This window comes from Lithobates pipiens, unplaced genomic scaffold (assembly GCF_037356315.1).
Source record: "Lithobates pipiens isolate NorthernLeopardFrog02 unplaced genomic scaffold, aLitPip1_a1.2 Scaffold_27, whole genome shotgun sequence".
Classification (NCBI taxonomy): Eukaryota; Metazoa; Chordata; class Amphibia; order Anura; family Ranidae; genus Lithobates; species Lithobates pipiens.
Window position 1 is genome coordinate 181,671,379 of NW_027507788.1, and position 14,906 is coordinate 181,686,284.

At 41.9% G+C, this 14,906-nt stretch overlaps 2 protein-coding genes across 11 annotated transcripts in view; one reads left to right on the top strand and one right to left on the bottom strand.

The window, feature by feature from the left end:
* Positions 1-11,549, bottom strand: part of UBIAD1 (UbiA prenyltransferase domain containing 1) — a 29,593-nt gene extending 18,044 nt beyond the window's left edge. Inside the window, exons 1-2 of one of the 2 annotated variants that reach the window (XM_077457964.1) lie at positions 11,427-11,543; positions 5,572-5,790 (exon numbers count right to left, since the gene is read on the bottom strand). The gene's annotated coding sequence lies outside the window, so the exon portion shown is untranslated. Of the gene's footprint in view, positions 1-5,571; positions 5,791-11,426 lie in introns of both variants that reach the window. The other variant, XM_077457963.1, reaches the window with a different exon arrangement.
* Positions 11,550-13,828: 2,279 nt separating this feature from the next.
* MTOR (mechanistic target of rapamycin kinase) overlaps positions 13,829-14,906 on the top strand; it is a 190,400-nt gene continuing 189,322 nt past the window's right edge. For 4 of the 9 annotated variants that reach the window (XM_077457966.1, XM_077457973.1, XM_077457972.1 and 1 more), the window contains exon 1: positions 13,830-14,013. The gene's annotated coding sequence lies outside the window, so the exon portion shown is untranslated. Of the gene's footprint in view, positions 14,014-14,906 lie in introns of all 9 variants that reach the window. The other 5 variants (XM_077457971.1, XM_077457974.1, XM_077457975.1 and 2 more) reach the window with 2 other exon arrangements.

The window sequence follows — 14,906 nt, forward strand, 5'->3', positions numbered from 1 at the left end:
GGATGGCTTCTACAAATGGATAATGATCCTAAACACACCCACCTCAAAATCCACGGGGGATTACATCAAGAGGCGTAAACTGAAGGTTTTGCCATGGCCTTCACAATCTCCTGACCTCAACATTATTGAAAATCTATGGATAGACCTTAAAAGAGCAGTGCGTGACAGACAGCCCAGAAATCTCAAAGAACTGGAACACTTTTGTAAGGAAGAATGGGCAAAGATACCTCAAACAAGAATTGAAAAGACTTTTGGCTGGCCAAAAAGCGTTTACAAGCTGTGATACTTGCCAAAGGGGGCAGTACAAGATATTAAAGCGGGAGTCCGCCGGGACTCCGCGTTTTTTTTTTTTTTTTTTAAAGCCAGCAGCTACAAATACTGCAGCTGCTGACTTTTAAAATAGTGACACTTACCTGTCCAGCGCGCCCGCGATGTCGGCACCCGAAGCCGATCTCTAGATCGTCTCTCGGGTCCTGCCGCCGCCATCTTGGGTATGGGAATCAGGAAATGGAGCCTTTCGGCTTCATTTCCCGGTTCCCTACTGCGCATGCGCGAGTCGCGCTGCGCAATAAGGACGGTCCCCGCTGCCTCTGGGATCTGTGTGTTTCCCAGCAGGCAGCGGGGCACTTGCGGAAAGGGGCGGGCACTTGCGGAAAGGGGCGTAATCTACGCCCCTTTCCGCAGAGAGCTATCCCGGAAGTGGGTGCAGATACCTGTACTGTACAGGTATCTGCACCCCCCTCCCCCCTGAAAGGTGCCAATTGTGGCGCCGGAGGGGGGGGGAGGGTTCCGATGAGTGGAAGGTCCACTTTAGGGTGGACCTCCGCTTTAACTCTGCAGGGTGCCCAAACTTTTGCAGACGCCATTTTTTTTTGTTTTCTGTAATTTTGAAAGTGTAAATGATGGAAATAAAATCTAACTTTTTTTGGACATATTATAAGAATGTCTAATCTGTAATTTGATGCCATTTGGAGATTTTTCCATCTTTCCTTGGCTTCGTTATGCACATTAATACACATTTTTACCTGGGGTGCCCAAACTTTCGATCCCCACTGTACAATCTACAAATTATGCGATTAAAGACCATGCACAATACACAAAACGCTGGCAAGAAGCAAAAGAGTATATTACTAAAATCACTAAGGATATCATCTTTAAAAAGCAAAACAAAATGTTGAAGGATAGAGTGGCCTTTATGGAAGGCTTTGCCTACAAATGGCAAAACTCCCATCAAGGAAGAGGTCCTAAAAATAACCCACGGTTTAGAAATTTGGGCAATGATTTCGGATTTACAGAGTATGATACTGAATCTGACTCATCTGTATCTGTTATTTCTTCACAGTCATCTACGAGACGAGGAACACCGGTGCACAACAATACAAATTCGGGGTCACGTAAGCGGGGCCATGGTGCTGGGTATTTCACGCCCTACTCAAAGCGATTGAGTAATGAGGAAACTATAGGACCCAAAATCAAACACCAGGGGTTTCTGCTAATCATGGTGGAGGCGCCAAAACACAGAATAAATATATGGGCACGATAGCACAACAGGCAGCACAAATTCTTAATATTCAACCCTCAACTATAAAAACAACACCGACAATTGATCCTTTAAAGTGGAAGTAAACCCTGATGCGTTTACTTCCTCTTTCATTCCCTGCAAAGGCAAAGCATAATGGACTACTATGCATCGCATAGTAGCCCATTATGTGTCACTTACCTGACACAGGAGCCAGCGAAGTCACTGCTGTCTCCTGTAGTCCGGCGCATCCATCTTCTCGGTGGGGTCTCGCAGCTCCGCCGGTGTCATTCGGCGAAGCCGCGATGACGTCACTCCCGCGCATGCGCAGGGAGCCGAGACGCGCGGCATCTTCGTCATTGACGATGCCATGCTCAGTGCGCCGCTGTCTACGGCGCATGCGCCATAGACAGCGGTGCCCGTCTTCAGGCAAATATCTCCTAAACCGTATAGGTTTGGGAGATATTTCTTGGACCTACAGGTAAGCCTTAATCTAGGTTTACCTGTAGGTCAAAGTGGTTTGTAAGGGTTTACAATCACTTTAAGGACAACATCTACAGCAGATCCTCCTTTAATAAATAGTTGGGCACACTGCTCTGCTCTCAGCGCACCACCAAGGCCCACTTTATTGACCTCCTTACCTTTGGGCTCGACATTGCCCAACCTAATGCCATCTACTCCTCAACCGATACATTATGCCCCGTTGAGCTCTCATATGATGCCAACAAACTCTATCCAGGCATACGACACTGGACTCTCATTTGGCACATGTGGGCACTGCAGCATCAAGTTTTCAGATGGTGGAGCCTTGTATGTATCCAACTTAGAACTTGATGTGGTAAACCTAACTTCTTATCAGTTTACAGATGTTGAGTTGGAAGTCTTAAAGCTGGATTTGAGCTTCTGCCCTTCTACAAACCTGGATAAATATGAATTAAGGACATCTACATGTTTGCACGTAGTCTAACTTATAGATATATGTTTGATCCAGACACTGTTAGAAATAGGCAAGAACGAGAGTTCTCTGAAAGCATAAAGCATTACACAATGGCAGATTTTTGAGCTCTCCGGGACTTGATGTTACTCCTGGAAGAGAACGATACAGAATCAGGAGAAAATAACACTAATTTTCAGGAAGTATCCTCTAACCAGTACCTCCCAACAACACCATCTCAAAACTGTAAAAGTCAAGATAGGATTAGAGATTTCAAAACAAAATCACAAAGATTACCGGATTTGACTACTAACCCACATATTTGGACATTTCTGATTAGTGTAATGAGTGACATTAAACAGATGCAGGTCACACCCCATGAGAATAACCTGACTATTTCTCAAAAGCAGGCCATTAAAAAAACTAAGTAATCACCCTGATTTAGTGATAAAAGCTTTGGACAAGGGAGGAAATATTGTCTCAATGACAAAACACCAATACAAAACTATGTGCTATGATATACTCTCCAACAAAGACTGGTATAAACAAATATCCCCCTCAAATGTGTCCCTTTTTAAAACCCAGTTACTAGCTATTATAAATGAGGGCTATGAGCAAGGCCTGATTGACCAGGATACATACAAATATTTGAACAACAGATATCCAAGGGAAGCAACCTTTTATGCACTTTCAAAGGTGCGTAAGGGAGTCACACCTATACCAGGGCGACCAATCATTTCAGGGATTGGTTCTTTAACTGAAAACGCCAGTAGACTCATAGATGCGGCATTGAAGGATTGGTGGTCCCTCCCAACGCCCTTCTCGTGACAATGGATGTGGAGGCTTTATACTCCAGCATCCCTCACGAGAGGGGCGTTAGAGGAAAGTCCGGACCATGCTATGAAGAACCCCATACAAAATGGAAGTATAATGAGTTTATCCTGACCCTTCTCAAATTTGTTCTAACTCACAACTGTTTTGGCTTTAACGTCTCCCACTACCTCCAGGTGCAGGGGGTTGCCATGGGCACATGCTGTGCACCTGCCTATGCAAACCTGTACCTGGGGGGGGTGGGAGCGTTACGTTTTCTCAGATGAGCAACCATCTGGATACACTGACCATGTTATGTCGTGGATGCGTTATATCGACGATATTTTTGTGATCTGGACAGGAACACCTACTATGTTGGCGAAATTCATCAAAGCGCTTAATATTAACTCCTTCAATCTGAAATTTACCCTCAATGTAAATCCAAAGAAAATCACTTTCTTGGATTTAGAAATCTTTAAAGACGAGAATAGCTGTCTAGCCAGTAGGCTGTTTTGTAAAGAAACTGCAGGGAACACTCTCCTGCATGCGACTAGCGCTCATCCTGCAGCCCTAGTTTGCAATATCCCATATGCGCAATACATCAGGCTGTGCAGAAACTGTACCCATGATAAAGATTTCATTTTTGAAGCTAAATCTCTCCGCGTACGTCTCTTATCCAGGGGTTATAGTAAATCCCTCTTACGGAAGGCCTATAATAAGGCTTTCAGACAAACAAGAAACAATCTCTTGTATGTCAAAAAAGATTCCACGTCAGAGACCATTTCAAATCGGAGAGTTATTACACGCTTCTCAACATCAAGAGGTGAGAAATATTCTCACCAATCATTGGCATGTACTACAACAGGACTCCACGGTTAAGAAACATGCAGGTAGGAGGCCACAATTAACATTTAGACGCATTATTTCAATACGGGACCGATTGGTATCTAGTCACTACTCTGCAGCTATGCAATGTGGGAATAGTTGCAATGGACTATATCGATGCGGGAACTGTGACTTCTGTCCCTGGGTATACCAGGGTACAGCAATCACACTCCCGAATGGGGAACCTTTCCACTTCAAACTCAGAGCAGATTGTAAGACACAAGGCTTGGTTTATCTAATGGTATGCACATGTGGAGCCTTCTAGTTGGAAAGACAATCCGTTGCCTTTGGCAGCGTATTAAGTACCATGTGTATGTCTCAACTAATGGGAAAATGCTGACAACATTCAGTAGACATATTGACCATGACCTCTATCATACATTTGATGCGACTTGTGTCACATTTAGTGTCCTGGAAGTTATCCCTAAAGACCCACGTGGGGGAAACTGGGATAGACGGATATTACAGAAAGAAACATTATGGATCGAACGACTGAACGCTACCCAAGCCCCAGGCCTAAATAAGACATAATCTTATAAACCGTTCTGATAAATATTAGTTTGTTTTTTTTCTCCTCGGTTTGTTTATTAAACTCAATAGCCAATGCATTCCTATATGGTTTTGGTGTTTCTGGTTTTTATAGCTAGGTTTGACACTTAATAGGCATGGCATCGAGGAATGTTTACAATATAAGATTAATGGTTCGTTTCCATTTTTCATTTGTTTTTAATGTATGGCTTATATGATGTATTGTAAAAACTGCTCCCAGGTTTATTATGTAATATACATTTTTTTTTTTGTAGGTAGAGTTGGGGTTGCACCATGCGGTAACAAAGCGTCACTGTCTTTGGCCTTCGGCTAACTTAGTGGCGCTGCCTAGCCCCAGGATAGTCTGTCTCCCCTGGGGTCTAGGCTTTCCCATGGTTGCGGAGACCTCTGTTGTGTTTCCCGAACGCTGGGGGGGCGGAGTTGGTATCTACCGCGGAGTCTCTTTTTTAAGTGCATGTGCTGTGTTATACGAGTGGGATCTTTCCCTGCCGTTCTCCAGTGCATGCGTTGACTCCGTGGCTGCCTGCTATACCCATGACGTGCGGGACACATTGGGAGGCTGATGCCGACCAATGGGAAGTGGCTGGATTAGTGAACGTCATTTCCGCTTTTGCGGAATGACATCACTACCAGGACGGCTGTGCACAAAACAGACGCGCTGTGTCGGTGTCTTTTACAGCAGCCCTGGTGTGTAGTGCTGAGAACAAGCTAAGGGTTCTCCCTCTGCGGCACGACCAGAACCACAATAGGAACTATTTCCTTACATATTACAAGGTAAATATTATTTGTCGGCCGAGTGGACTGGTTTGTTTTTTTTCCTTCCGATATAGTTTTGGGTCTTTTTTTCCTCTCTTAGAGTGTTATAAATACCTACCAGGATACAACCTTCTCTCCCCTCTGGGGTACTCCTGGACAGTTGCAGTTGGAGAGACATGGCCGGTTGAGCATTATAAGAGTAAGGGTCTCTATTTTCCTCTCGATGGTTGTAACTTAATCCTTAAACATATGGCATAATGGAATAAATGCTAAATAAATAGAAGTAATAAGTCAGGCTTTCATCACTCCTTTTCCAGAATTGCTCACACACCTCAACCTGGTTTTAGAAATTAACACAAAAGAATATAAATTACACACATATACTCTCGTAAATTAATAACTACTATAATCACATAAATCTATGATTAATGATTTATATATAGGCAAAAATTCAATTAAAATACAAGTAATGATAATTATATATTGATAAAAAAAATTATATTATATAAAAAAAAAAAAAAAAATTATATAGATAGATATAGATATAGATATAGATCTAATAATACATTTTAATTATGTATGTTTGATTCATTGCACAGATCATGGTCAACACTCTACACAGTATACACTTTCCCTTCTTTATCTGTTTATTTTGGAATTCTTGGTTCTCCCCCATCTTCTTGTATGCCTGTTATAGGATACATTACTACCTATATCGTTGTAGAGATGTCCTTCTGGCCTATTTTTAGGGACTGTAAGTAATGAATTGACCCATTTCCCTATTGATATGAGCTATTTGTACTACTGGGAATTGTTATTATAATATATATATATATATATATATATATATATATATATATATATATATATATATATATATATATATATATATATATATATATATATATTTATTATTTATATATATTTATCATCTTTTTTTATGTATTTTATGTTTGAAGATGTCACACCCATTCCCATGTTGCCCCCAACTCCTATGTAGCCATACGTTTTCTCCCCCAAATCTGGGAGCAAGTTTTCTTCTCCTTTTTTTCGTTTGTTTTTATATATATATATTATATATATATATATATATATATATATATATATATATATATATATATATATATATATATATATATATATATATATATATATATATATAGTCTTTTTTAAAGTTTAATGTTTTTTCTTGTGCTTCTTTTTATCAAACTATCTTAATGCTGTTTTGTTTTTTTTGAAAACGTCATAAGCTCCTGATGAAGCGTTTATAAAAAACATGCAACATGTAGAGCATTGAGCATTCCTGAGCCGAGTCACCTATGATACACTGTCTTGTAAAGCTTCTTTTTTTCCTTCTTTGTATTGTTGGCTCTTTTGATTGTCCCCATGCTGTATTTATATGACAACATAATGGGAATATATGTAAACTGTGATATATCTAGACCATACTAGACAGTGTAATCACTATGCTCTGAGGCATTGAATATGTTTTTTTGTTTTTTAGATATAAAATATTGTTTACATTTATTTTCTTTTTTTACATTTTACAAAATCTATGTTTATGCCTGAAAAGTCCACCATTATCAACAATAGTTGTTTCACTTTCCAATGAATTCATATATCGGGACGTGGCATGTTTACTCTGTAGTGTATCCTCAGAACCACCCTGGGCTAGATACACACCAAAAATTTTAAGTGTCCGCCATAATGTCCCAGGTCCGATAAAAAAAAAAAAAAAAAAAACACACAGATCGCCGCAATTACTAATAAAAGAAAAAAAAAGAATAATAAAAATGCCATAAAACTATCCCCTATTTTGTAGACGCTATAACTTTTGCGCAAACCAATCAATATACACTTTGTGCGATTTTTTTTTAACCAAAAATATGTAGAAGAATACGTATCGTCCTAAACGGAGGAAAAAAAAATTTTTATATATTTTTTGAGGGATATTTATTATAGCAAAAAGTAAAAAATAATGTGTTTTTTTTCCCCCAAAATTGTCGCTCTTTTGTTTTAATAGCGCAAAAAAAAAAAAAACGCAGAGGTGATCAAATACCACCAAAATAAAGCTCTATTTGTGGGGGAAAAAAGGGCGTCAATTTTGTTTGGGAGCCACATCTAATGACCACACAATTGTCAGTTAAAATCATTCAAGGAATTTTATTACAAAAAGGGAATACGATCGCTCGTTTTACAAAAAGATAGATAAAAACAAATCATGACAATCAAAAAGTTGTATCCTATCTTTAACAGCGAGAACATCAATACCATCTTGGCCTCGGTTTGACCTTCAACTAGTGCTACACATGTGATCATTTATGATGCCAGCCATTGGATGGTGAGATACATTGTGTAAATACAACGAATAACGTGTGTGTGTGTGTGTGTGTGTGTGTGTGTGTGTGTGTGTGTGTGTGTGTGTGTGTGTGTGTGTGTGTGTGTGTGTGTGTGTGTGTGTGTGTGTGTGTGTGTGTGTGTGTGTGTGTCTTTTTTTCAGCGGGAACACAGTTGTGGTACCTTCACCACTGACAGCAAGCGGTGCTAGGGTGTGCTGCAGGGTCTATTGATACTCACTGCTAGGGGATCTATTTTAGCTGGAGGGCATCTATTTTTGCATGGGGGTCTATTGTTTCTGAGGAAGTCTATTGTTGCTGATGGAAGACCTACAGTTGCTGGGGGTGGGTCTTATATTGCTGGCGGGGTCAGTTGTTGCTGGGAGAGATCTACTGCTGAGGGAGAGGTCTATTGTTGCTGGCTGTGGGGAGATCTGCTGTTGCTGCTGGGAGTCTATTGTTGTTGGGGGAGATTTTTTTAGTGGTGGGGTGGTCTATTGTTGCTGGTGGGGGCTCTATTGTTACTGGCTGCAGGGGTTCTATTTAAGGCTTGATTCACACTAATGCGTTTTTTGATGTATTTTGCAGAAATGCAGGTACATTTTTTTAACATGGGTTCCTATGGAACATGTTCACATCAATGCATTCTTGTGCCTCCGCATTTTTGGAAAGGGTCTTGGACTTTTTTTCATGCAAAGTGCAGTGTTTTGCATGTAATAGAAGTCCATGGACCCGCATCGAAAACACAAATGCCGTGGTTTGCAGGGTTTTTTTCCCCCATTTTCTTTAAACTGTATATAGCAACCACACTGTTAAAAAAAAAAAAATATATATATATATATATATATATATATATATATATATATATATATATATATATATATATATATATATATATATATATATATATATATATATATATATATATATATATATATATATATATACATATATACACACATACATACATATACATACATACATACATACATACACACACACACACACACACACACATATACATACACAAAACGCGGCAAAAACGCATGTCCAAAAACGCGGCAAGCACCGCAAAAACGCATAGATGTGAATCGAGCCTTACTGCTTTTCTTGTTATAATTACCAAATTCCTTACAGATTACTTAGCACCACAAATCGATACTTGGTTCTGTATTGTCTAAAAGGGGAGTACTGGGAGGTGGGTAGGGGATGGAACCAAGGAACGGTGCTCGGAGGTGGGTAGGGGTGGAGAAAAGAGATGGCTCAGAAAAGGGGGAGTTCCTGCACCTATTGTCTGAGAAAAAAAAAAGTTTTTTTTTGGTTTTGTTTTTTGTCTTTTTGTTTTGTTTTTTATTGCATTTCAGTGTAAATATGAGATCTGAGGTCTTTGTGACCCAGATCTCATATTTAAGAGGACCTGTCATGCTTTTTTTTTTCTATTACAAGGGATGTTTACATTCCTTGTAATAGGAAGAAAAGTGACACAATTTAAAAACAAAAAAAAAAAAAAAACACAAAAAAAAAACAGTCTAAAAATAAAAAGGTAAAATAAATAAGAAAAAATGTTCTCTTTTTTTTTTAAAGCGTCCCGTCCCTGCGAGCTCGCGCAGCAAAGAAAACATACGGAAGTCATGCCCCGCATATTAAAACAGTGTTCAAACTACTCATGTGAGGTATCGCCACGATCAGTAGAGCGAGAGCGATAATTCTAGCCATGGATCTCCTCTGTAATGCAAAACATGCAACCTGTAGAATTTTTTTAAACGTCGCCTGTGGAGATTTTTAAGGGTAAAAGTTTGTCGCCGTTCCACGAGCGGAGCGTAATTTTGAAGCGTGACATGTTGGGTATCAATTTACTCGGCGTAACATTATCTTTAATAATATAAAAAAAATTGGGCTAACTTTATTGTTGTCTTATTTTTTAAATTCAAAAAAGTGTATTTTTTCCAAAAAAAGTGCGCTTGTAAGAACGCTGTGCAAGTACGGCGCGACAGAGTATTGCAACGACCGTTATTTTATTCTCTAGGGTGTTAGCAAAAAAAAAAAAAAAAGTATAATGTTTGAGGGTTCTAAGTAATTTTCTAGCAAAAACAAATAACTGTTTTTAACGTGAAAACAACAAATCTCAAAAAGAGGCTCGGTCCTTAAAGCGGTTGTATACTGTTTTATTTTCTTACCTGTAGGTAAAAAAAAATATCTCCTAAACCTGTATGGTTTAGGAAATATTCCCCTCGCAATGAGCCGATGACTGCAGCGGCGCATGCGCACAAGGGGCTTCTCAGCTGGAAGCCCGGTGTTCTTACATATAGAGTCCGGCCATCTAAAAGTGTCCGCCCCGTACTGCTCAGGAGCAGCGCTTGCGCAGTACGGAGCAGAAGGAGATTCGGAAAATCTCCAAAGATAAACGGTGCCTGCACCGTGAGTCGAGGTGCAAGCCCCACCATCCAAGTGAACATAAGGTGGAACATATTAGAGGGCCCCTCGCGGTCTCGCTTCGCCTCAAGCATGGCCTCGCTGCGCTTGGCTCTTTTTATTCTAACTCTATGTCCACTTGGATGGTGGGGCTAGAACCTAGGCGCCGTTCATCTTCGGCTATTTTCGGAATCTGTGTGTCCTGTCTACTGTGCATGCGCAGTACACAGCGGACACTATCTGACAAGAGACACTATCCGACAGGACGCGGGACCCTGCTGGAAAGAAATCTCCTGCGCGCATGCACGGGAGTGACGAGAACGCTGCTCCGGCCAATCACAGCGCCGGAGCCACAATATCCAGAACACATGCCAAGGGAACATGTCAGCTGCCTCAGCGTTTATCGGGCGAGATGTTGGGGGCCTCGTTCTAAGGTAAGTATTTCATAATGAGGTAGTATGCGGTGCATACTAGCTCATTATGACTTTTCCCTTGCAGGTATGGAAAAAAAATAAAAAATGTTCAGTGGGTTTACTACCGCTTTAAGTGGTTAAAGCGTCGCCTATGGAGATTTTAGAGATGCACAAATGTGAATGGAGCCTAATTGGGCCATACCCACCGAGAAAAGCATCCAACTGGGTTCCTCTGACTGAGTGCAGGGTGGTCACAGGGTGTCAGGGCCCCGCCCCCAAGAGGGTGTGACCACAGTACTCTGCAATAACAGTGGGGGAATCACCGGACGGAAACTCTTAACCCTTCCCATAAATCTCCATCCAAAAAACTCAAAATAAAAAAGGAGCAAGAGCAAAAAAAAAAAAAAATGTGTATAGGTATGTATAAAATATAAGCACAGCGCTCTGGAGGTGTAAATACACACCTATTACCTGCTGCGTGGCTCTCCGCTGGAGGACGGACATGACAGCCAGGCAATAGGCATTTCCTGTGGCCAGCCATTGGATGGCACAGTGCTGTACACACACCCTCCCACACGGGGGAGCTCTCCGTTATTTTTATCTTTTCCTGGAGATGCCCATCCATTGGCACCAGCCAATTAGGACGCTGCTTATTAGATGATATGAATAAGAAGGGAGCCTAAGAAGAGATTCTATTGGCTGCTAGTGGTGTAGCCCCTCCCCCGTGCGGTGAAGAGTTTTTCCCGTGTGGGATTAGTAGTTGCACATTATGGGCCCAGTGAGGTTAGATATACACCGAGATCGGCACTCACCTCTCCCCTCTTCTACGTGTCCTCTGGAGGCCGCCATCTTTACTGTGCTACAGAGTAATCCTTCCCCCCGATCCTCTCCTACACGTAGCCCTCCACCGTTGTTCCGTCAGATATGGCGAGCCGTCAGATATTGTAACGGAAGTGACGTTCCGTCGCCGCCATCTTACTACACCCCACATTCCTCCACAGTAAAACCTAGAAAAAGGCGCGGTGTAGTGTCACATTTTGCTGCCTATCACAGGATGCTGCGGAAGTGACGTTGTTGCGTACTGCGCATGCGCGATGCGTTCCAAACACTCGCGCCGTGCGTTCCAACATAGTTTCGGCAATACAGTTCAGCGAAACCATCACATAATGTTACGGAAGTGATGTTACACACAAACACTGGGCCGTGCATTACAACACTAATACTTCCCTTGTTACCTAGTAGGTTTTGCATTGCTGGGACTTGTAGTGCCTATCCTGAGCTACATGCTTCAATGTTCAGTGTCCTCATCCCTATCCCCGAGCTTCAATGTTCAGTGTCCTCATCCCTATCCCCATGCTTCAATGTTCAGTGTCCTCATCCCTATCCCCATGCTTCAATGTTCAGTGTCCTCATCCTTATCCCCGAGCTTCAATGTTCTGTGTCCTCATCCCTATCCCCATGCTTCAATGTTCAGTGTCCTCATCCCTATCCGCGAGCTTCAATGTTCAGTGTCCTCATCCCTATCCCCCTGCTTCAATGTTCAGTGTCCTCATCCTTATCCCCGAACTTCAATGTTCAGTGTCCTCATCCCTATCCCCATGCTTCAATGTTCAGTGTCCTCATCCCTATCCGCGAGCTTCAATGTTCAGTGTCCTCATCCTTATCCCTGTGCTTCAATGTTCAGTGTCCTCATCCTTATCCCCGAGCTTCAATGTTCAGTGTCCTCATCCTTATCCCCGAGCTTCAATGTTCAGTGTCCTCATCCTTATCCCCAAGCTTCAATGTTCAGTGTCCTCATGCTTATCCCCGAGCTTCAATGTTCAGTGTCCTCATCCTTATCCCCAAGCTTCAATGTTCAGTGTCCTCATGCTTATCCCCGAGCTTCAATGTTCAGTGTCCTCATCCTTATCCCCGAGCTTCAATGTTCAGTGTCCATCCTTATCCCCGTGCTTCAATGTTCAGTGTCCTCATCCCTATCCGCGAGCTTCAATGTTCAGTGTCCTCATCCTTATCCCTGTGCTTCAATGTTCAGTGTCCTCATCCCTATCCGCGAGCTTCAATGTTCAGTGTCCTCATCCTTATCCCCCTGCTTCGATGAGGACACTGAACATCGAAGCATGGGGATAAGGATGAGGACACTGAACATTGAAGCACGGGGATAAGGATGAGGACACTGAACATTGAAGCTCGGGGATAAGGATGAGGACACTGAACATTGAAGCACGGGGATAAGGATGAGGACACTGAACATTGAAGCTCGGGGATAAGGATGAGGACACTGAACATTAAAGCTCAAGGATAGGGATGAGGACACTGAACATTGAAGCACGGGGATAAGGATGGACACTGAACATTGAAGCTCGGGGATAAGGATGAGGACACTGAACATTGAAGCATGGGGATAGGGATGAGGACACTGAACATTGAAGCATGGGGATAGGGATGAGGACACTGAACATTGAAGCATGTAGCTCAGGATAGGCACTACAAGTCCCAGCAATGCAAAACCTACTAGGTAACAAGGGAAGTATTAGTGTTGTGTGTAACTTCACTTCCGTAACATTATGTGATGGTTTGGCTGAACTGTATTGCCGAAACTATGTTGGAACGCACGGCGCAAGTGTTTTGAACGCATCGCGCATGCGCAGTACGCAATTTCTGGCGGCAACGTCACTTCCGCAGCATCCTGTGATAGGCAGCAAAATGTGACACTACAGCGGCAAGCGGACATCTTGTTACACCCACCAGAGTTTTGCATTTCACAGGTTTTTTTTTTTTATGAAACGGAGCTTATAAGGTGAAATACAGCGTTTAGAAATCCGACGGAGTGTTTAGTCGTTGACTGTGCAATACAAAACTCCGGTGGGTGTAACAAGATGTCCGCTCTCGGTGTATCGTTACTGTGGATGAGGGCTGAGAGTAGCAAGATGGCGGCGACGGACCGCCACTTCCCGTTACACATCTCGACTGGTTGTCTAATCTGACGGAACTCCGTGTATCCCGCCGCGGACTATATCAGTTCCTTCATTCATCACTCACACCACGCCCAAAACTCAGAGAACACACCCCCCGAGAAGATAGGCCCTCCCAGTGAGGTTGAGAAACTGCTGGTGGGTGGGGTGTGAGGAGGGGATGGGCGGAGTGTGTGGAGGATGTGGGCGGAGTGTGAGGAGGATGTGGGCGGGGTGTGAGGAGAGCGAGGCGTGTGGGGGAGGTCCTGCTTGCGCTGCAGGAACTCTTTCCCCCCCGGAACCCCTCAGTGTGTCATTGTTTCAGGTCGGGCTGTTTTTAAATCACCGGAAAAGCAGTGTGTGGAGCGACGGGCGGTGTTGGGCCCGGTCGCTCGGCGGAATGGCGATAAGGTGACCGTAGGCGGGCGGCCGGACTGCGATAGAGAAGGTGAGGGGCCTGTCATTGTGTGTCCTCCAGGGAGAGGAGCCTCTCCGACCACATATACACTTATACCCCCCCCCCTTCCCCGTGTATGTATACACCCCCACCCAACATACACACCTATACAGCACAACGCCTCATCTACACCTTCAAGAGAGGCCTCATCACCCAATACTGGGAATAAAAATCATAAATAAAATAAATGAACGCCCCCCCCCCCCCCCAAAAAAAAATACATTTAATTCTCATAATAATAAAATCCTAAAGAATTTATATATATATATATATATATATATATATATAATTTTAGATTTTATTATTATAAGAATTAAATTTATATTTTTTTGGGGGGAGGGTTATTCATTTATTTTATTTATGATTTATAATTTACATTTTATTAGTAGTATTCACACCCTAACAAAATTATATATAATTTTGTCAGGGTGTGAATACTACTAATAAAATGTAAAATAAATAGAAATCATAAATGAATACCCCCCCCCCCAAAACAAATACATTTAATTATTATAATAACAAAAATATAAGTGTGTGTGTGTGTGTGTGTGTATATATATATATATATATATATATATATATATATATATATATATATATAGATTTTATTATTATAGTAATGTATATTTTTTTTTAGGGGGGCAGGTTATTCATTTATTTTATTTATGATTTCTATTTGTATTTATTTTACATTTTATTAGTAGTATTCACAGAAGAAAAATAATAGATATATTATACACCTGAGTAGAGCAGGACAATTAAACGTTAAAAAAAAATTGCAATCTCGATTCAACCCCCTCTGATGATCTCTATTGCAGAGTTTGCTGATTCTTTCATACAACAAGTGGAGAGACTAAGGCCGGTTTCACACTGGGGGCGGTGCG